The sequence below is a fragment of the Odocoileus virginianus genome, chromosome 24, assembly GCF_023699985.2.
Source record: "Odocoileus virginianus isolate 20LAN1187 ecotype Illinois chromosome 24, Ovbor_1.2, whole genome shotgun sequence".
Lineage (NCBI taxonomy): Eukaryota > Metazoa > Chordata > Mammalia > Artiodactyla > Cervidae > Odocoileus > Odocoileus virginianus.
The window spans coordinates 20,381,716-20,405,779 of record NC_069697.1 but is presented as its reverse complement, the minus strand read 5'-3'; the positions used below and the strand labels follow the sequence as shown (position 1 = coordinate 20,405,779).

Sequence of the window (24,064 nt, the reverse complement as noted above, 5' to 3'; positions counted from 1 at the left end):
AAAATTTAATTTACCAAAACAGCCAGATTGTAGTTTGCTGACACTTTTCCTAAAGAATTAGTAGACCCACATAATTGTGCTTGTCGAATTGTAAGGTGGTTAATTATTCATTTGGGCTACTTTGAACACAGTTAATGTGCAGTGTACTCTGTTACTAGCATGTATGTTGGGCACACAGTAATTCTTTGCAGTATAAATGAAAGAAGGAAGAAATGGAGGAAAATGTGAGATGACTGTGGAGATGGAGAGACAGAAGAAAATGGAAAAAATAGCTGTCTTTGATGAACAATGCTAGTTCCCGTACCAGATGAACCCTTCAAGATCAGGTCTCAGTTTCTCAAGACAACAAAGATTTATTTCTTACATCATGTGTTCGAGAGAGCTAAGTCACTTCAGTCATGTCTGAGTCTTTGCGAGCCCATGGACTATAGCCCACCAGGCTCTTCAGTCCATGGAATTCTTCAGGCATGAATACCGAAGTGGGTTGCCATGCCCTCCTCCAGGGGATTTTCCCAACCCTGTGATGGAACCTGTGTCTCATGTCTTTTGCATTGACAGGTGGGTTCTGTACGACTCATGCCACCTGGGAAGCCCTCCTTACCTCGTAGTTCAGTGTGAAATGGTAGGGTTCAGTGGCATAGACTCTGTTCCGCACAATCATTTAGGAACCAAGTCCTTCCATCTAAAGGCTCCACCATCTGCTCTCGGTCCATCCAGACAAGAGAAGAGAGCAAGGGTCATGAGGAGGACGTTCTCATGGCCCGGGACTGGAAATGGTACCCATCACTTCTCTATATGTTCTGTGTTTTGTTTTGTTTTGTTTTTTTTTAAAAAGAGTCTGAAAATTTTTTCCTAACTCTGTGCCTGGCAAGAAGAAGGGGTTATGGCTGTTGGTAAGCACTAGCAATATAGTTTGGGTTGCCTTGAACGAAGGCAATGAGAGAATAAAGCTGTTGACATGAGAAAGCAATCAAAAGACACTTCCCAGAGAGAGGGAGCAGCATCTCCAACAATAGCATACAGGTTAATTTTCTCAATAGACACTGCAGCCCTTGTAAAAGGCTATCATTTGCAAATATATAAACTATCTTAGATAAATATAATTGTGTGCTAGTGTGGGAAAAAAGTCCACAAAACTATGATTGGCCACACTTCAAGAGACATTGAAACAATATGGCAGATGTGTGGGAAGGCACCTGCCCTCAGTCTGGGTGAGGTTGCAGGCACTAGATTTGGTTATTTTGAAGCCCACGGTATAATTATCAGTCTCTGAAAACAATTTTATCCTAATTTAATCTTAATTACATTGAGTCTCTTTCTCAGTAGCTGCAATTATGCCCTTTAGAATAATCCCACTGGCCATTTCTCAGAGTTATTGAGAGTGTTTTCTTATCAGAGCTGCTGGGAAATAGTGACAGGAATGGGAAGGTAGAGATCTTATATATAAGAAAGCAGTTTATAAAGAATGAAAGAAAGATATTGATCATGTAAAACATGTAGTTATTAAAAGATTATTATTATCATTATTTTAGTTTATTTATTGCAGTTGAATTGTTTATGGAGTTGAAATACCAGTCATTATACCTGCCTAAGGGAGATTAATCCATGAGAACTTTTTTTTAAATGAAGGGATTACAGGGAAGCTGTTTTCCTGAGGATGCAAAACAGGATTGTGGGTCCCTCCCAAAATTCTACTTCCTTTAAAAATCTGGTTTCAAGATGGCTTTCCAGAAGAGTAGATAATTTGGATATGCTGTAAGTAAGTTCCTGGGCCTGAATTGCCGTTGTCAATGTAGTGGTTGGTGAACAAATGAAAAATATCTGCAATTAGATTCAGGCTCTGGAGCTGAGGCAGCTTGAAGAAAGCCACTGAAGGGGTTGGAAGGAAACCACTGCCCTTTCATTTACAAAAGGATGAGGCATTTCCACTGAAGCCCTGGTTTCTTAAACAGGCCCTGGGACTCCATCCTGACAGCTCGCAAAGTATCTTAACACAGTCTCTCTTGCAGTTTCTAGCAGGGTCACCAGCTTTTCACAATTGCTGTCATGGCTGTGGCTCCTTTGGCAGAATGTATAATCCTTACTGCCTTAGAGTCTGGATATATTTAGCTCAGTAACCATGCTTAGGAGTTGGGCAGAATGTGTTGTCATACTTTTGGTTTCTGTCCTGCCTTTTCTTTAGGATGTGAGTTATCTTGGCTGACACTGAAGAATGAAAGAATGCAGATGCAGTTTGGGTGAGTGAAGGCTATACATTTTTTCATGATTGTTAAATTCTCATTTTAAACTTTCAAGGAGTGGGCATGTGTATTGAAGAATGTAAAATTTCCTGTTAAAAAAAGATTAAAATGACATGTTTCTATGTGCTATCAGCTAATGATTGCGCTAACCAAAGAAAGGAAACATTAAAGAGCTAGTTGAGAATTGATTTCACTTTGGAAGGTAGAAATCCATGAGAAGAGTTCTAAGGAAAGTGTGAGCTGTATTAACTGGGTGCTTGGAAACACAGTAAGCTCTCAATAGATGATAGTCTTTAATAAAAAACTTTAGTTAACATTGATTGAGTGCTCATTATGTACCAAAAACTGTTCAAATGACTCTATGACATAATAACTCTATAATACAGGCAGTATTATACCCATTTTACAGATGATGAGACCGAGGCATAGATAATCTATAGATCTTGTCTAGGTTCACAAAGGAAGTTCAGAGTTAGAATTCAGTTTCAGTCACATTGACTCCAGAGCCTCATCTGAGAACCTTCCCTATATTCTATTGCCCACCAACCTGGCATATGGTCTGCTTTCCTATGCTTTTATTATTTTAATTTTTAATTAATTTATTTTTTTTATATCCTTCTTCAGTTCTTTCACCATTTAGGTTGTTATAGAATATTGAGCAGTTTCCGGTGCTATTGGAGAAGGAAATGGCAGCCCACTCCAGTATTCTTGCCTGGAGAATCCCATGGACGGAGGAGCCTGGTAGGCTACAGTCCATAGGGTTGCAAAGAGTCGGACCCGACTGAGCGACTTCACTTAACTTCACACTTCCTGTGCTATACAGTAGGTCCTTGTTGGCTATCTGTTTTACTTAGTTATTTTTTTTAGAAGATTTTTGACGTGGACTGTTTTTTAGAGTCTTTATTGACTCTATTACAACATTGCTTACGTTTTACATTTTGATATTTTGGCCATGAGGCTTGTGGGGTCTTAGCTCCCCAATCAGGGATCAAACCAGCACCCCTTTCATTGGAAGGTGAAGTCTTAATGACTGGACCACGAGGAAAGTTCTGGCTTTTCATTTTTATGGATTTTCAGGATGTAGTTCTAAGAGAAAGAGGGAACTGTCCTTTCTTAGGTGATGCCCACAGCTTTTCTACTCCTGTTCAGACGGCAGCCCTACCTCCAGGAGGAAAGGGCAACCTACTCATTGAGGAGGATCTGAGTCTGCAGCCCATGCTGAGTCAGGGTATCTGGAGGAGGTAAGGAGGATGTAGGCTAGTGGAGAAAGGGGAAATGAAAGGCTTTCTCTCCTCTCCGAATTTCCCCAAAGAACTCCAGCACAGATTAGTTGGAATAGTTGGTTTGGAGCAGGTTGAAGAAACTTTTTTTTACTAAGAATAATTAAACCACAAATAACTTCCCCCACATCCTTACCCACACACATTAATGCACACACATATGTAGAGTACACATTTGAATTTTATATTTCAAACGTTAAGCAATTGATATCTCTTCACATTGTGGCTGCACTGAGCAGATGAAAATCATTACAGCTTAACGTTTCTGCTTTTTCTGCACAGAGAGTAAGAGAAGTAATAAATAGTCCAAGATGTATAGCAGAATATTTTTCAGCTTTGGCTTCAAACCACTTTTAGAAAAAACTTAGAGGTATACTCATGCAAGCATGACATTGCTTATTTAAGTGAAAAAGACTGATTTTTAAAAGTGTGCCAAAGTGTGTTCATATCGATGAAAGCTATCTCTTCCTGTAGTCAAGATTGGAAAGCTGTGTACTTATCCCGATGTTTTTATCATGGCCAATCAGATTTTCTTTAAATATTTTAGAGAACCTGATCAATATTCTTTCCAAGTGATCTTGGTTGGTAACAGATGGTTACCCTTTGAAGACAAATTTCATTTTTTTAATAGTAGGAAATAATTAGGAGCTGAGTCTGTAGAAAAACATCAGTGATTTTAAAAAAGGCCATAGATTTTTGATGAAACACAGGGTGTGACTATAAGAATCAGATTAAATGTGATTATGTAAGTTTATTGCTGTAAAGGTGATTTCCAAAAAAGCAAGTGCTATATCAACAAAAATTGTGACAATGTTGAGTTTGTGGTCTCTTGACCTAATAGTAATTTTTTGTATGTTTGAATTCACTTAAGTGTTTATAAGACTCCATTTCAAATTTTATAACCACATGATATATATATTTGAGCAATAGCTCTTAATTTATATTCAGATTTAATAATAGGAAAAATTATGTTCTAACATTGTTTGATAATAAGAAAAGTCAAATTAAGTCAGCACTTCTGGTTTAGAGATAATTTTATGATAAAACCATGTCTTTTTTTTTTGCCATACCTTACTATAATCCTTTAAGGAGTTTTCAGAATGGATAAGAGTAATGCAAAGTTACCCCAAACAGAAGATAATTTATGGAGTTATCTTGGTAGCCTGATATATGAGTAGCAAGTCCTTTTTCCTATAGCACAGGGGGAAAAAATGAACATACTTGAAATTTTTATAATAAAACCTCATTCTTGTTATTGCTGCTAGATTTAAAATTTCCAAGAGATATACTGCAGTTTTAAATTTTAATACTAGTAAGAAGCTCACATTTTATGCTTTTTACTCCTGGGTTCAGTTTTGGGAAATGGTATTGTTGCCAAATGACGTGGGAGAGAGGAAACCTCTGTCCTGGGAGTGACGGAGAAGGGCCTAATCCTTTCTATATGTTTGTGATTGCTTTATTGGTACAGGTAAAGAAGGCACCCCCATCTCTGGGCCCTAGTAATCGCATCACTAAAAATGAACAGAATAAACTACAAGATGTCAGATAGTTCTGCTCAGTTCTAACCTTTGCTCACTTAGTGTTCTCTAAAGTCATAAACTGGGGGTTTTGTGGTTTTGATGACACAGATATCTGAAGGCTCTGTCTTACTTGTCATCTGGCATTAAAGAAAAGAGCCAGCTCAGCAAACCTGTTTTGTCTTCCCTCACGGTCTGAGCTGGGAGAGGGAATGACCTACCCAAGCTAAACAGGGTCATTACTCTCCTGGTGAGGCAACTTAACAACCAGCTTTTCTGTTTCCTGGTTGACATACCCAGGAATTATCATCATTATATGCTTCATGTATTGCTTAACTGATGCACTGTAGTATATTTGGAGTATTTTGCAATGCTCCCTTTCTCTTGGTGGTTTTAAACCATAGAACCACTATGAAAATTCAACTCTCATATATACATATATATATATAATTGGCTTTGAAGATCTATCTAATTATAATCATTCACAGTGGACTAGGGTGATTCAGAACAAAGAATAGTTCATCATATTCATGGTCATGAAATTGTAAATCGTTTACATTTTTTGTTAGGTTACAAAGATATTATATATAAAATCCTTTTAGAAATCCCTGTGTTCCAACCCAATATCCAGGACTCTTTGCCCTTTTTCACAAATTTACAAAATATTTGCTGAGTACAAAAGTAAATACAAAATATTTAGTATGAATCACCAGATTACCAGAAAACCTTTGCAGATTCAGACACCATGGCATATAAATCTAACTGCTTCTACTCCTAGTTTTAAATGGGTTTCACAGGGACTAAACACTGAGGTGTCTGAATTACACATAGATGCTCAGGTTCCAGAAAGTGACTTGAATGATTAAATGGTAAATCTAGCTTGGCACATGCAGCTTTTAAAAACCTTTCCACATTTTAGAGGTGGACAGTATTGCTTGACAATAGGAAGTAATAATTGGTAATGTATACCAAAATTTAAATTCAGGAATATTAGTGTGTGTGTTGGGGGGAGGTGCTGTTAAACTTGAATTGATCTTGGGATAAAAAGTTCATGATAAAAAGGCTCTTCAGTAAGTTAACCTGTACTTTCAAACTGCAAGTTGTACATGAAGAATTTATGGTCCTAGCGTGCACTCAAGGAAAGCTTATGAAGCTGAATTAAAGCTGTTCATGGCAGCTAACCCTGGGGGAAATGGGAATATACTTCAGCATACTTAAAAGAAAGTGTCAAAAGTCTTAAATTTCAAGCAGTTTTTAGAGAGTCTTTCAAGCTTTAGAGGTTTAGGGTTAAGCAAGTTCTTTTAATGTTTTTGAATTATGAACTGAACCCCTAGAAATAAGTGGTATATTAATCTTTTGCTTTCAATAGGGATATATCTAAAATTCTGTATGTCTATGTCTATTCATTTCTATCATCTTTGCATCTTTCAAAGATGGCCATGAGTAGATTTTAGGCAAGGACAAGGGAGAAAGAGAAGAGAAGAGGAGCAGTAACAGGAGGAAGTGGAAAGGAGACAAGAAGGAAGAAAGAGTGTTAAGCAAGAACTTCTGCCTATTTGCTCAGTCGTGTGTCTGACTCTTTGTGACCCCTCCAGCAAGAATCCTGGAGTGGGTTGCCACTTCCTCCTCCAGGGGATCTTCCCAACGCAGGGGTCAAACCTGCATCTCCTGCAGCCCCAGCATTGACAGGCAGACTTTCTACCACTTCAGACAACTGAGAAGCCCACACAAGAACTTAGCCAAATTTTATAATTTTTTTGTCTTGAATAAGTTTTTTAAAATTTCTTTATGAGATGATACTATTAAAAAATTATATCATGATGAGATTTGACTCAGCTTTCTTTTTTTTTAAGTAATATCAGCAGGTTTATTTATCCATTGATTTTCCTTCCCCAGAAAGGAAGTCCTCATCCAGTTGTCAGGCATCTACTGTTAGTGTTCCTCTCTAGCTAAAGTAGAATCTTCCTGGATGTCCAGTAGTGAGCTACAAGACAAGCTGGCTTCCCCATCTCTCCAGTCAGTGAGTGCAGAAATCAGGCCAGTGGCTCCGTAGTTGAGAATTCCACTTTCTTCCTTGTGACTGCTGTTATACTTTTTGATGCTGGGCACTTGGATAAAAATGGCCCATCCAAATAGGAATGATGATTCTTTCATTAGGCATATAGCTCTAAATTTGAGTTGAATTACATACAGTTTTTGTGAAGGAGAGTTTATCAGGCGTCTTTTTCTGGGTAATGTTGCAGTAGCAAACCCCTAAATATCCAGCGCCTTACAGGAATAAAAGCTAACATGTTGGTCATGTTACATGTAGGTGGTAGGTCAGTCATGGCTCTGTTCCTCGTCTTCTTCACCTTGACATCCAGGTTGGTAGAGCTTCATGGAGGACATGGTAGACTTCTGTGTCAGAGGACAAAGAGAGAGGTGGTGGAACCTCACAGTAACTCTCAAAGCTTCTATATATGTCACTGCCACTGCTGTGTCATTTGCCAGAGAAAATCACATGACTGTGATTTGTAGGAATGTAAAATCCCCCCACGTGGAAGTGAATATTTTAAAAAATAATAAAATCTACCAGAGAGAGTATGAGACACAACTATTTAAAGTTTTGTTCTCCATATGATCCAGCAATTCCACTCCTGGGCATAAATCCAGAGAAAACTCTAATTTGAAAAGATAACATGTGCCACAATGTTCGCAGCAGCACTATTTACAATAGCCAAAACATGGAAAAACCTAAATGTCCAGCAACAGTTGGATGCATAAAGAAGATGTGGCATAGATGTGTGATGGACTATTACTCAGCCATAAAGAGTGAAATAAAGCCATTTGCAGCAACATGGATATGCCTAGAAATTATATACTAAATGAAGTAAGTCAGATAGAGAAAGACAAGTATTATATGATGTCCCTTATGTGTGGAATCTTAAAAAAATGATACAAAGGAACTTATTTACAAAACAGAAATAGACTCATAGAAAACAAACTTACAGCTGTCAGAGGGGAAACCAGGATGGAAGCAGGGGAAGGCCCTGCCATCTAGCACAAGGAACTGTATTCAGTACCTTATGATAAATTATAATGAAAAGGAATCTGAAAAAGAATATATATGCATGAATATATTTATAAGAGATATAAGAATATGTTTACATACTCTTTATATATACAATCTTTTTATATTCTCTCTCTGTATATACATTTACAAATGTGTATTTAATTGAATCACTTTACTGTATACCAGAAACTAACACAAGATTATAAATCAATTATATTTCAATTTTATGTGTGTGTGTGTGTGTATGTGTGTGTGTGTAAAATAAAGTCTTATTCTCTGCTTGGGAACTAGAATGGCATCCTGATTTTTGCCTTGCCGCCTTTCTCTTAATTTATGGCTTTACCCTTGTGATAACAACACAGAAAAGCTAGAAAGCAAGATTTGTGGGGAAAATCTTTTGTTGGCATTCAGGCTACCAAATATATTTCAATAAAGGAGTTTCATAACGAGGCCTTCAAACTGTCTCCCCCAGGAAATCTTCCTGGATGAATCCAACAATCTCTTACTTACCAATTCCTTGTATTGATGTAGTGAGAGCAGTGGGGGTGCCCTCACTCTGTCAATGAGCCCTTCCCTTTGTGGTAGGTATAAAATAATGATAGACACATGTTTTCCTACCTGTTTCTTCTCTTGTATTAGACGTTATCTAAGAGAAGAGATTGCCGCACAGAGCAGTAAAGTCGTTGCCTAACTGTGAAGGTCCTTAAAATCATACCATTCACTAATTTGGTTATTCTATTCATTCCTCAGAAAGAGAAAATAATTTGATTATAAGACCCTTCATCACTTCGTTCTTTCTTTCTCAAGATATAAAGTAAACCATAGGCAACAGTCGTTCATTCACTCATCCTCATTCATCCAATATTTAGTAAATAATGAGTGCCCATTATAGTCCACGTGTTAAGCCAAGTGCCGAGTTGTGGCACCAGGAGCTTACCCACAGTCTGTACCCTCATGGACCTTCCTTTTGAGTGGTAATGACCCAGACAAATCAAATAATCACACATGCTTATAAACGATGATGATCACTAGGAGGAAAATTTACAGGGTGCTCTAAGAACATATAGGAGACGTGACTTACTCCATGTGTCTATGAAGGCTTCTCTGAGGAAATGGCAGTTGAGCTGAGATCTGCAGGAGGAATGGAAGTTAACTATATACATACAGAATGAAAGGAAAGCAACTTACGGAAGCTGCAGAGGCGCGTGCAGAGGCCTGAGGTGGGAGGAAGGGAAGGAAAGGCCAGTTGGAGGGAGTGAAAAAATGGAGCAGCACGCAATGTTAGGGGGTTAAGTCTTTATCCACTGGAAGGTCTTTAGGAGGGAGTGACATGAAAAAATTAGAATTTTTAGATATCACTCTGGTTGGCATGTAAAATGGATTGGAGAGTGGCAAACGGATGGCAGGATGCCAACATAAACTCTTTTGCAGTAGTAGAGAGAAAAATTTCTGCTCAGCACAAAACTGGCATCTAAAAGTTGGATGACACACTGCTGATATTCTGGATCTCTTAGTTATAGCATTTACATTTAAAAACTCAATCCAGCAAGAAAAATAATCTAAGTTTGTCCATGGTTCATGATTTACAACACTATTCAAAATATAACTCAAACCAAATATGCCAGTTACACCAGGAGTATAGGTTTATGGCCCTCTTATTACTTCAATGATGGGCTATTTAGGAAGTCCATGAAGCTCTTGAAGTTCTTTGAAAATGGTGTGTGTTTATTATGCTTATATGTTATTCTAGGGAGAGAGTCCATAAATTTTATCAGATTCACAATCTCCCAAGCAGTTAAAAACCATTGGTTTGCATTATCACTTGACCAACCCATAGTTACTCTGTCACCAGGATGCAGGTGTGGGTCACATGTCTTGAAATAATGAAAGAAGGTCAACTGACTGCTGAAGATTTGAGCTCCTCTTTTTTAGTGCAAGGTGACTGCTGGTAAGCGAGAGACATTTCCTAGTCCCTGGCATCTTTGGAAGGGCTAGGGGGGTTATGACTACTCACCAATAAAATGTATGTAGACATTTTGATTGCCGTTTGTGTGTAGAGTTGAATATGTATCTGATAAGCCTTTTGCATAATTTTCTCACCTTCTCTGATGACTTTGAAGACCACATTTGAAACTGGCAGTATCGCATGATGAAAGAATCCTTGATTACTGAGTCACAGAGGCAGCCAAGAGAGCTGTCCAGCTATTAACACTTGCAATGGATTTTGATGATTAAGAAATAAATTTTATTATCATATGCAATTGAGATTTAGGGTTGTTTGTTATGCCAGTTAATCTACTCTGGCATACAAAAATAACATCTCATGTAGGAAGATACAGAAAAATGCTTTTGTTGGCTGGGGACAATTCTTTTTGGATTTCTTCCTGGAACCAAGAAATAATGCTGCCTTGCAGGCCATAGTTTCTTGGTGTCATTTGACCATGTGTAGGTCAGACACGACTGAGCGACTGAACTGAACTGAACTGAGGTTACTCTGAGCTCAAATTTCTTGCAAATCCAATCTTTGGTTGCATGAGAAGATGATTACCATAGAGAACTATTAATAATGAAAATGTCTTTTAACCACATGAGAATAATTAAGGTAAAAGAGAGACATGTTTTAAGTGGGTAGAGATAGTCATTTACTCATTTATTTAACAAATATTTGTCTATTGAATTTCTTTAATGTGTTTTAAAATGTACCCAGAATCTTGTTTTAGTCAAATATGGTAAGATAACAGACACAGATACAACTGTTTTTGAAAGGAGCATTTTGCTTATAGTTCCCAGGAAGAGAAGATACACCAAGCCATACAGGACCGCTGGAGAAGCAGCAGGTTTAGTCAGGAGGCAGAAGGAGTGAGGGGTGACTCTCGGGTGACTGAGGGCCGGGGGTAGTGTCCCAGATTGCAGGTGCCTGATTATGGAGGTGGGTGGGAGTATTGACTCAGCATGGGTTGGTTTGCTTATGAAAGGTATGCTTACAAGCACATTGTTTATCTCTAGGAATTAGCTAAGCCTGGAATGGGTAGGTCCTCCTCTGTCCACAAGGCCCCTGATGTCAAATTTTCATGAAGTATAGAAAATTAAAAAAAAAACATGATTAATATATAATGTTGTTGTTGTTTAGTCACTAAGTCATGTACAACCCCATGGACTATAGCCCACCAGGCTCCTCTGTCTATAGGAATTCCCAGGGAAGAATACTGGAGTGGGTTGCTCTTTCCCTCTCCAGGGGATCTTCTTGACCCAGGAACTGAACCTGCATCTCCTGCATTGCAGGAAGATTCTTCACCACTGAGCCACCAGAGAAGCCCAATATGTAATGTACCAGACATATTTTTAAAAACTAGTCACCAGGGTCTATGTAAATCAAATTAACTAATTACATAGATCACCAGCATTCAGTAGACATGGTTAGTGTCTCATTACTGTACACCACAGAAGTCATTTTGACCACTGTACATTTCTACCAAAATTATTCACTTAAATATATATCCAGTTGTTCAAGATGAAAATGCTGCTGCTGCTGCTGCTAAGCCACTTCAGTCGTGTCTGACTCTGCGCGACCCCAGAGATGGCAGCCAACCACGCTCCTCCGTCCCTGGGATTCTCCAGGCAAGAACATTGGAGTGGGTTACCATTGCCTTCTCAAATGAAGCCATAGGTATTTAAAATTATTAAAAGGAGGGTCTTAGAGAATTGTCTAAGGACTTCAGGGTTCAAATTAGAGTTTATACTAAAGCATGAACTCAAAAAGTTTGTAGTCTACATTGGTTCAGGAAGAGAAATGCAATCCCCTTTAATAAATGCCTCTAGTTCCCCAACCCCCTAGCCCCAACACAAATAGTGTTCTAGGATATAGTCCATACTTAAAACTTTCCACGGACTCCCCATTGCTTATTACCAACATTTTCAGACTTTAATCATTTATAAGCCACCTTCTTAATTTTTGCTGTATCTGTATAATACTGTCTCTTGTATTTTCTTAATTTTTACTATAGATTAACTTACCATGGTTCTGTGTTTACTTTATTTTTAAACAATTTTTGTATCTATATAGTTTGGATTTAAGGTACTAGTTATGTATTTTTCTAATTTGTACAAAAATAAATACAAAATACTAAAAATCTTTAAAAATTTTTTTATTGAAGTATAGTTGATTTATAATGTTATGTTAGTTTCAGGTATGCAGCAAGTGATTCAGTTATACATACATACATTTTTTTCAGATCTTTTCCCTTACGTGTTATTACACAATATTGAGTATGGTTTCTTGTCCTCCTTGGTTATCTATTTATATGGTTTAGACTTCCCTGATAGCTCAGCTGGTAAAGAATCTGCCTGCAGTGCAGGAGACCTCGATTTGATTCCCTGGTTGGGTAGATCCTCTGGAAAAGGGACAGGCTACCCACTCCAGTATTCTAGGGCTTCCCTGGTGGGCACAGACAGTAAAGAATCTGCCTGTAATGCAGGAGACCTGGGTTCAATCCCTGGGTTGGGAAGATATCCCTGGAGGAGGGCATGGCCACCCACTCCAGTATTCTTGCCTGGAGAATCCCCTGGACAGAGGAACCTGTCGGGCTGCAGTCCATGGTCTTGCGAATAGTCGGACACGACTGACTGATTAGCACAGCACAGCATCCTACAGTGTGTATATCAAACTCCTGTTTTATCCCTCTGCCACTCCTTTCCCCTTTGGTAACCATAAGTTCCTTTTCTATGTCTGTGGGTCTATTTCTGAACATAAGTTCATTTGTTTCATTTTTTAAAGAATTCCACATATAAGTAGTGTCATCTGATATTTGTCTTTCTCTGTCAAGCTTATTTCACTTAGTATGGTAATCTCTAGGTCTATCCATGTTACTGCAAATGGATTATTTCATTCTTTTTTATGGCTGAGTAATAGTCCGTAACATATCTATACCACATCTTCTTTATCCATTCATGGTTATGTTGCTTCCATGTCTTTGCTATTGTAAATACTGTTTCTGTGAACACTGGGGGGCTTGTATCTTTTTGAATTATGGTCATCTCCAGGTCTGTGCCCAGGAAGGGGATTGCAGGATCATATGGCAGTTCTATTTTCAGATTTGAAAGCTTTGTTTATTTCTGGCTGTGGTTGGCTTTGTTGCTGCGTGTGGGCTTTCTCTCGCTGGCGGCGAGCAGGGCTACTCTCTAGTTGTGATGGCTTCTCTTGTTGTGGAGCACAGGCTCTAGGGCGTGTGGGCTTCAGTATTTGCAGCGTATGGGCTCAGTAGTCACATCTCCTGGGTTCTAGAACATGGGCGCAGTAGTCGTGAGGCACAGCCTTAGCTGCCCGGTGGCATGTGGGATCCTCACAGACCAGGGATTGAATCCTCATTACTTGCATTCGTAGGTGGACTCCCAACCAGTGGACCACCAGGGAAGTCCTAGTTGTTGTTGTTGTTGTGTTTTTTTTTAAGGAATCTCCTAAAAATCTTTAAAATATTATTTGTAAACCATGAAACAGCACATTGACAACTTCCGGTGGGGCCCATGCCATCCTGTGGGAAACCCCAGCTAGGAGGATGATGTTAATCCCCTAAGGGTACTTTTAAAGGCTGTTCATCAATGGAGGTCCTGACTCCCTCTTTTCCATCTTCCTCTTCAGTTGTCTGGGCATCAGTCGTGAGTACTGGCTTAACTCCCTCGATATGCTCTGCTTTGGGGCTTCCCAGGTGGCGCTAGTGGTATGGAACCCGCTTGACAATGCAGGAAACAAATATAAGAATCACGGGTTCGATTCCTGGGTCTGGAAGATCCCTTGGAGGAGGGCATGGCAACCCACTCTAGTATTCTTGCCTGGAGAAATCCCATGCACAGAGGAGCCTGGCGGGCTCCAGTCCATGGGGTTGCAAAGAGTTGGACATGACTGAAGTGACCTAGCATGCATGCACTCACTCTCTGCTTTGTCTTGCCTGCCTGGACAGGTTCTGTACCTTTAACGCTGCCCTTAACAACCCGACAGCCCCTTAGCCTACCTCTAAAAATACCCTACAGCTCAGTACAAAGGCTTTTCCCTAGGCTCTTCCTTCTACCCTAGCCCCAAACCTGTGTTTCTTCCAATTCCTGCGTTGCTATTGCTGCTTCTTTCCTTCCTACTTGGTCCCATTAGGGTCACGTGTGGTTATTATTTTCCACTGGGTTTAATTCTACCTTTATTCGTAAATTCTGCCCTTGGGGGCTTCTTGGTTTTAAACTCTGAAGTCCATGGGCCAGTCCTGTCTCATTTCACTCCACTTTGCATCCTAAATTCCTAGAACCCAAATCAGAGTACACCATTGCAGACTTGCCACCTTCCCCAAGGGGAAATCAAGACTTTTCCACGACTGTTCCTTCTGCTTGGAACACTCTTTCTCTCCTTGGTCTTCTGGTGTGCTCCCAGTTAGCTCCAAAAACTCAGTTCCAATATCATCACTTCCTGGGTGCCTCCAATGCCCTCTGTGTTCTGTTTTCTCATAAAACTTACCATAATTGCTATAGATATTGGTCTGATATGTCTCTCCTGCTTGTTTGAGGACGTAGAAGGCAGGGGATATATTTTAGTTATCTTGGTTTCCCCAGCAGTTAACACAAGGCACAATACCTAGACAGTGCTTTTAAATGATATTTATTGAATGCATGGATAACTTGGTAAGCTGGAAATATTAATCAATATGCACTTTGTCATAGAGTTTTGAGTTCATAAATATAAAAATGGGGAGAGAAGTGTGTTACCGCACTAAAAATCATTGAGGAATAATTGTTTTTGAGCTCCCCCACCCCCCATTCCCCACTCCTCACACTCCTATCTCCCACTCATACCCCAACTGACTCCTGCGCACAGGAGACCCATGGGATTGGGAGAATTTTAACTTACAGGATGGGACAGGAAGCTGCCTGTGACCCAGGTGTGAAAAGTCTCCATCACACCTGATCCCCAGAAATTCACCAGACTAAGTCCTGTGAAGAAGTTTGTTAGGGCTAAATACTAGGAAAAACACTGGATATTTACATAGTACATTTCCCCCTCATTTAAGCTAAAGAAAAAAAAAATTGAAAAGAGGGGAAAAAGCCAAAGTTAAATAAGCCAGCTGGTTTAACTTCTCTTTTTACATATTTTCCACTGCAGTCCTCTCTTAGTCACAAGGTCTTTCTCAGCCATTTCACTGCTTTTCATTCGGCTGAAATTTTTCCATTTTTTTCTAGGTTAAAAAAATGAAGAATGAAAGCCTGAGTGGACTGTGACTTTATTCTCTCTGTCTCCTGTATCTTCCCCCCCCTCGTTCACACACACACACACACACACACACACACACACACACAATCCAACTGTGTTTGGTTAAAACCAGTTTCTGATAACAGCTACCCAGAAACAGTATCTCTGCTCTTTTTAAGAAACAAAGCCCATCTTTCTTGAGGTGCAGAAAATATTAGATGTCACTCCCCACACCCCCTGCCTGCCAGTGTCTCACCCTCCCTCCCCCACATCCACTGCAGGCAAGGCTTCCGAAGGAGCACGAAGAACAGCTGCTGCCCCACAATAGTTCCTTACAGAGCCAGTAAATAGACAAGGCCCCATTTTCTTGACCTTTGCCACCTCTGCTCCATCCTCAGAATGAGTGTTTTGAGTCTGGGCTGTGAGGGGGGAAGGGAAGGAGGATAAGCGAGGCTCCTTTCTCACTTTGCCTTTCTCTGTCCTTAAAAATAAGAGAAGTGTTCATTGGGAAATTTTGCTTAGTAATTTTGTCCCCAGTCTTAAAAACAACCAAAAAAAAAAAAAAAAACACACACACACACACAAAAAACGATGTCGTGCGGTGTGTGCATGTGTATCTGTTTCACAATCCCATCTTACGAGGAGTTGCTTCATAAAAGAGGCCCCTCTTTCTTTAGGAGGCTGTGAATTTGCTCAGTGGAGGAGAAGCTCACTGGCATTGTATGAGCAAGTCACTGCGCTTGGACGAGCTGGCCAATGCGGGGGTACTCGGAACACGGGTAGCGGCTCAGCATTTCCAAGTGGGCAAAAATAATGTTAGCTCCTTCAGAGAAGCAAGTGGGAATCCACATGCTCTTTCAGCTCTCAGACAAGGACCACCCAATAATGCCTTTCACCATGCAATGAAGAAGCATTTCTTCCTATAGGAGCATTTCTTCTTAGCAGGTTGGGAACGTTTTATCTGCACAGAGTTCCAATGTGACCCTGGCCTGGTGGCTGTAAACTGCATTTTGGAAGCACCAGTCACCCCAATCCACTGCCATACAAGCTTCCAACAGAGCAGCCTGATGCGATGGATCTTTTCTTTTTTTGAAAACGTCAGAAAGCAAGAAGTAAATCAAAGCTTTGAGCCTTGCCTTCTAGGCTGCCCCTGTGTACGGAGCTCAATGGTGATGCTGCTCGCTCTCTCCCCTTCACTAACAAAAGACTCCCTAATCCTGATTCCCTTACGCAAAAAATGTGTAAAACCAGCCTGGGGACTGGAAATAAAATGAATACTGCAGGAGCAGCTGGCACATTAATGCCCCTGAAAACACTAGCTGGCACCTCACCCTGAAACCCAAAACCCTTTCTCCGTAGGGACTGGGGAGGGGTTTATTTTTGCTACAATACAATGAAGTATATTTTTAACAAACACAATTTTAGCAGAGTAAAGACCCTAATGCTGGGAAAGATTGAGGGCAGGAGGAGAAGGGGACGACAGAAAATGAGATGGTTGGATGGCATTACCAACTCAATGGACATGAGTCTGAGTAAACTCCGGGAGTTGGTGATGGACAGGGAGGCCTGGCGTGCTGCGGTTCATGGGGTCCCAAAGAGTCGGATACGACTGAGTGACTGAACTGAATTGAACTGAGGCATCGTTAGCTAGTAAATGCTTTATACATTTGCTGTAACTCTGTACACCTTCCATCCTCAGTACCACTCCCCCTCCACACACACCCAGGAGTAATAGCTGAGGAAAGAAGTAATTGCCCACAAATGTATTAAATCAGAAAAGAATGGCTGTACCCTAACTTTACAATCAAATTATTTCTTCCCCTTCTGATGAGCCACTGCCTGAACAACCCTCAGTAATTTTATTTTCATTTCCTGAAGGCTTGAATCTTGCCTTATAACTATCAAGGTTTGTATTTGATCGCCATTTTTTGAGCTCTGTCTCTTGTCAGCTTTGCCTTTTCTCAAAGTAAACCCAGCCCAAACTTCTGGGAAATCTTAAGTACCGCGTCTTCAAGGTGGGTTGGATTAAGAGTTGTGTTTAGAGAGCTGTGTAGTTTTCTTAGCATCAATGTCTGCTGATTCTTTGGGGACAGAGGATGAACAAGGTTGAGGAACACAGTCAGCTTTTGCTAGTTCCTCAGCCACATCCCATGCTGGGAATTCACAGCTGCTCTGTGATGGCTTGGGGGAGATTTATTGGGAAAGAGTAAGTTTTAGTTAATTCCAACTGCTCAGCAGAGTCACATGTGGCTCTCACCCAAGAGTCCAGACCCTCTCTTTAAGGGAGAGATAACCGTGAGGGAAAAGTGAGAGGAAAATGCCGAAAGCAGACAAAAAGAGTGATCGAAGAGAAATAACATTCACTTGGGATTCAGGCTGCAAACAGGGAAAATTGCAGAGAAAGAAACCCTTCTCTTTTTCTGAATGCTGCTCCCAGCTCCCCATGGCTCCAAGCCTCTTGTAATTGAGGTCTAAATTGGAGAGCGTCCCAAGGCTGCTGAGTGTGATCACACTTAATTTCAAGTAGCAAAGTCCATTTCAACCCATATTCTCACACTGACAGGGTGAATCTGAATAATAGCAGTATTGAGACTGGTTTTTGAATGACTTGCCTGGCCAACATGAATGTTACTTTTTAAGAAGAGAATGTGTTTAATAGTTCAGAAACATCCTTTTGCTGACCCCAGAATCATCCCAGGAATTCTGTCCAGTGAAGCTCTTTGAAGCTGCACTTTGAATCAAAATGATGATTGTCTCCCAGTGTGCCCTCCCAGGTCTAGTGCAGATCTGTCTCTACTGGGATGTTTCACCCTGGCCCAGGCTGTCCATGTCTGTCTGCTTTTCAATTCCCTGGTACCTTGGTCTCAGAGGCTAACTTGATTTTCTTTATCTTCCTAGCATCTGACCAGCCCTTCTCTGTGTTTCTTTGGTTTTTGTCTCCTCTTTCAGATCTCTGAACTAGAGTAATTTCCCAAGGCTTGGTTTCTGGTTGTGTTACTGGATGCCTGTGCCCAGTGAAGCCTGACTCTCCAGGGGCCCAGGATGGCAGAGCAGCTCCAGGTTTCATGTCAAGACAGAGACAGAACAACTTCTAGAGGAAAACAAGAGACCATCTCCTCTTAGACTTACCTACAAGCTTCTCAGTGGACTTGTCAGATCTCATTGCCTAAATTTGTGTCCCATGCACATTCCTAACAACAATAATGGCCACTATTGGCTTCAACTAATGGAGATCCACCTTCTGGATCTGGGTACAAGTTGGAATAAAGCTTATAGCTGAGAGAATGTGGGATAAGGGAACCAATTAAGAATTCAGTTAGGAAGGTCAAGGTGGGGAATAGTGGTTGGGAACCCACTGTGTCAACTACACTGCTTTTCTTCATTTTTCTTGGAGGCTCACAGACTCAAGATTTTAATTGCCTCAGTGCAGATGAATCTCATCACCACCTTTGACCAAGACCCCTCTCGATTTCTAGTAACATGTGCGTGCGTGCTAAATTGCTTCAGTTGTGTCCAACTCTGTGAAACCTCATGAACTGTGGCCTGCCAGGCTCCTCTGTCTATGGAATTCTTCAGGCAAGAATATTGGAGTAGGGAGCCATTCCTTTCTCAGGGAACCTGTACTCATATTGGTCAATGCATTAATTATCTATTGTTGCATAACAAATTGCCTCAAAAAACTTAATGGCTGAAAATAATATATATCTCACAATTTCTGTGGGCCAATAAAACTGTATGTGGCCTAGCTGGTGATTTTGGCTCAAGATATTTTAGTGAGGTTTCCCTCAAATTGGTGGCAGGGACTGAAGTTTCATCTGAAGTCTTAGCTGGGATGAGGGATCTATTTCCAGGCTCACTCGTGGATGTTGGCAGATCTGAGTCCCATACCATATGTGCCTCTGCACATGGGAGAGTACACCCAAGTTGAAAGCCATGTTTTTAAATACCCTAATTTCAGAAGTGACATTCTGTCATTTCTGCCACTATCTATTTATTACAAGGGAACCAGTAAGGCCATACTCAAAAGGGGGAGATAATATTGATACAAGGGCATGAATAGCAGTGGGCAGGATTCACTGGTGTCCATCTTTGAGCATTCCTACTATAGTCAAAGGGGTTTCACTGGTGGCTTAGTGGTTAAGAACCCACCTGGCAATGCAGGAGATGCAGGTTAGATCTCTGGGTTGGGAAGATCCTCTGAAGAAAGAAATAGCAACCTATTCCAGTATTCTTGCCTGGAAAATACCACGGACAGAGGATCCTGGCGGGCTACAGTCCAAGGGGCCACAGAAGAGTAGGTCATGACTTAGTGACTAAACAACAGCCTTAGTCAAGGACTCTTGGTAGACAGGAAGTTAGCTTAAATTATTTTAAGAAAATAGGAAATTTATTGGAAGGAAATAGAAGTATCCTATAAAAACTGAAAAAAGAGGTACAGAAGCAAAGGGTCTCAGGAACTGCATATAGTACATCAACCATCCCTTCCCTAACGTTTTCTTTACATTAGTTCTAGAATGTGGCAGCCTGCTTGGTTTTTCTTCTACTCCTTGAGATGGTCATTCTCAGGTTTCTTTACTAATTTTTCACTTTTTCTGATTTTTAAATGTTGAAGTGCCTCAGGGATTAGGCTTCAAACCACTTCTCTGCTCTGTCTAAGCCAGTGGTCTCCAAACTTTTTGGCACCAGGGACTGATTTCATGGAAGACAATTTTTCCATGGACCAGAGGTGGAGTAGGGGGATAGTTTGGGGATGACTCAAGAGCATTAACTTTACTTGTACTTTATTTCTAACCTAATGCTGCTGCTGATCTGACAGGGGATATTGGTCTGTGGCCCAGAGGTTGTGGACCCCTGATCTAAAGCCACTCCTTTGGATATGTCATGTAACCTCATGTTTTAAATGTGGCATTAAAAAATGGCATTTTTCTATTAAATATTCTTCATTACTAAGATAATGCTAGCTGCCTAACAAATTCAGACTAATGCAGCCTGGTAGACATCTATTTCTAATGGACAGAAAGTTCATCCTGGGTGTTTTTGATCAGTTGACACCTCTCCTCAGGGTGGAGATTTAGGCTCCTTCTATTGTATGGTTCTGCTGTCTTTAACTTACAGCTTTTAAAGTTGTCATATTTGTTTGTAACAAGCTAGAAAAAGTTTAAAGAGTATGAAGGCTCTGGCACAGTAGATTCTCGTGGACCAGGCCTGGAATTGTATCTATCATTTACATTTATATGCATGGCTAGAATTGTCATCTGGTTAGATTAGGTTAAATTGCAGAGGTGGCTGGAAAGGTGAATCCAGATCTGAACCCAGGAAGAAAAACAGATAGGTTTGCAGATGAGTCTGTAATCATACTCATAAGTTTTTATCTTTTTGCCTATGGCCGCAAACTTCCTTCTTTTAACTGCTACTCAACTTGTGTACTTGCCTAATTGCCATCAGCCTGGGTAACATCCTATACACTATGCGACTAGAAAGGAAAAATAATTTATCTTTTGGAATTTAAGTTTCAAATACCCTGGGGGAAGACTCTTCCTGGCCCTGGTGGGTCGCCTGACTACAATTTCCCATGGCCAGGGAAATGGGATGTACTGATTGATCTTGCCCTCTCTGTGGCTAAGAAGACTGCAACCAAATGAATTGGGGGGGACACTGGAAGCATTTCTTTGAGCCAGGCAGATGCCACAATTTGTGCCTTCCTCACAAAGTAACTGGTGATAGAAAGTGTAGAAGTTGAGGTGCATATTGCTAAAGCACAGACTTTAACTCATCAAGTTCATTGGTCTTGTGTGACATCATGTAGCAAACAAGTGTGCCTGCTAAGATGCTTCAGTCATGTCCAACTCTTTGTGACCCTATGCACTATAGCCTGCAAGCTTCCTCTGTCCATGGGATTTTCCCAGCAAGGATACTGGAGTGGGTTGCTGTGCTCTGTGACATTAATTAAATTAATAATTAACTAATTAACTAAGTGTTCATTAAGGCCCTGCTATATACAAGACCCTGAGTGAGATGCTTAGAGTACTCTTAGTGGTGAGGAATAGAGTAGGCACTCAGAAACTACACCCAAATCAGTCATGTTCTTGTGACTTGGAGATTCTTCTCCAGACAGGAAACTGTCCTGTTTGACTCCTGCACACCAGGACTTAGTCTGATCATTGCTGTCGCTGGAATCTTTGAGGGGTTTCTGTTGGCGCTTCTTAGATTCTCCTCCTGGGAAGAGCCATAAAACCTAAGATTTCTGTCAAGTGTGGCAGTTGAAAGGTCATGTGTTTCCCCGATTCTTTATCAGTGAAGATTTCTGAGGAGAATCTTATTTCAAGCCTGTTTCCTCCAAGAGTGATGAATAAGCTGCACTTATTTATAAGTGTTTGAAGCAGTATCTCCTATATCTCAATTTTGCCACCTTCTCCCTCAAAAAGGTGATCTGGGAGGTGGTGGTAGGTTAGGGTTCTATATCACAAGCTGACTGCACATTTACCCTCCCCCTTGCCCCACTAAGAAGCATTTCAGCTGCAGGACAACTGATCAGATGAAGCACATTCTCCTTTCCAGTGAAACCTTAAAAATGGCTGTCATGGTGGGTTCTCCAGACCAATAGGATCAGCAGCATCACCTGTAAGCTTATTAGAAATGCAGATTCTTGGGTCCTGCCTCATGCTTGCTGAATCAGAAGCTCTGGGATTGAGCTTATTGAGCTTATTTCAGCAGATTGTTTCAACAAGTCTCTCTGTTCCTTCATTCCCCCACCAGATGACAGGATGTCAGCAAAAGTTTTAGAACCACTGACTTCAGGTTCTGTTCTACAGAAGTGATTTTTCTGATGATGGATAAAAATTCCACAGAAGTGATTTTTTTTCTAATCTCTTCTTGGCTTTACATTTCTGATGATATTTTCTCTGAAAATTGTAGTAGTGTTAGACCAGTCAGTATCTATTTTAAGTACTGACTCTTCCTATATGACAATGAAGAAATACATTTGAGTATTGGGTGTGGATGGTTTACATTTTGCTTGGCTTATTCAGCCTGGTATATATAATATATATCTAAACCAAAGCCAGAAACAACAGTACCCTTTAGGAATAAAGGAAAATGAGAACATTATAATCTGGGATCCTCTGGTGACCACTTAAATTTTCGAAATGACATTTGACTATACATAGATATTCATATGGAGAAAAAAGAAAAGGATATCACCTCAGATCATTGGAAGCTGCTAAAATCATGGGGAATGATGGGAATTGCATTCCTTCCAGGAAGGCTGCTTTAAAACTGATGAGGAATCTGGATTTTTCACTATTTTTCAATGCATTTGTTTCCACAAAACTATTGTTCCCAGCAGAGTTCCCCAAGTGATAGGACTCTAGCACTTGTTCTTTTTATGACTATTTTATAACCAGGAACAGAAAGCTGGTTTGTTGGCCTTTTGTAACTGAACTAAAGAACTTTAAAAAGTGTCAGGTGCAAAGTTTTAAATTCACTGCTCAAGTCATGGTTAATAAGCCATGGTGTCTCAGTGATTGCCTTCAGACCATCTCCTATCTCTAGCAGCAAATATTAGTGGTGGGACTGATCCAGTGGGTTGCTGAATTACAATGTAAGTTGAATCGATAACTTCATCAGATCGCTCAGGTAAGAGTCATCAATAAAATTTATTGAGATAGTCTACATTTTTTGTACTGAGTTTTCAAACTATGATGTGTATTTCACATCCCCATTACAGCTTAGTTCAGGTAAGCCATGTTCAAATGCTCCGGAGCCACATGTGGCTAGTGACCGCCATATTGGACAGCTCAGGTATGGGCTGTTGGGCTGAGCAGGCCAGTTAGCATTCTAGCAGTGAGACGATTTGATAATTGGAGTAAGGAGAGCACAAAGACCTCCTTACTTGAGTAAGGGAATGAGTAGGAGACACATGCCAAGGATTCCTAGTCTTCCTTTCCACCAGCTCTACTTTAATCTGCTCCTAAGGGTTCTTCTTAGGGATGACTTTGGTCAGTGCCTTCTGCAGAATATTAAGAACCTCTGTCCATAGTTCTTCAGGCACACTGTTTAACAGATTTAACCCCTTGAATCTATTCGTCACCTCCACTGTATAATCACAGGGGATTTGATTTAGGTCATACCTTGACAGGCCTAGTGGTTTTTCCTGCTTTACTTTATGCCTCGTTATGGCACCCCGGGCTAAGATAATAAGGAAAGAAGTACTCTGCTAATGCCTACCTCAGCTGTAGTTGTGAAAGATAATGGACAAAGAAGAACTTCCTAGAGTAACTGGTGTTGGGGTCCCAAAGGACAATGGACAAGGGAAACTCTCCCAGAGATTAGGACCAAGGGCTGTCAACTGGGTCAACAGTCAACCTCCCCTTGCCATAGTCCCGCCATGGGTGTGCTCTTCTGCCCCTCAGAATTTGCTTGTTGCTGGGGGACTGTAACAGCTGTGTATTTCCTTTTTGTTCTTTCCCCAGAATTCTTTATTGCAGTTTTTCTATTGCCTTCACTACCATTTTCTATCTGGCTTAGTGGGGGTAATAACTTGTCTTTTAGTCTTGTAGCAGCCACATCTGAACCCGACAGACAGGAAAGCACACAGCGACTAGGTTTTCAGCACGATGTAGCAAACAGATGAACTTTGTTCCATGTGTGAGAATGGGTACATAGACTTTAGGTGGCTTAGAGGTTGGAGTCCACTACTCGCTTCCCAATAGCCTTTCCTCTGCTCTTAGTAATGGAACCCTGGGCCATGGTCA

General features: G+C 40.6%; 1 long non-coding RNA gene across 1 annotated transcript in view; it reads left to right on the top strand.

The window, feature by feature from the left end:
- The window catches only part of LOC139030910 (uncharacterized), a 104,462-nt gene that overhangs the window by 68,456 nt on the left and 11,942 nt on the right, over positions 1-24,064 (top strand). Inside the window, exon 3 of the long non-coding RNA XR_011483351.1 lies at positions 2,183-2,237. This is a non-coding gene — a long non-coding RNA (uncharacterized lncRNA). The remainder of the gene's footprint in view (positions 1-2,182; positions 2,238-24,064) is intronic.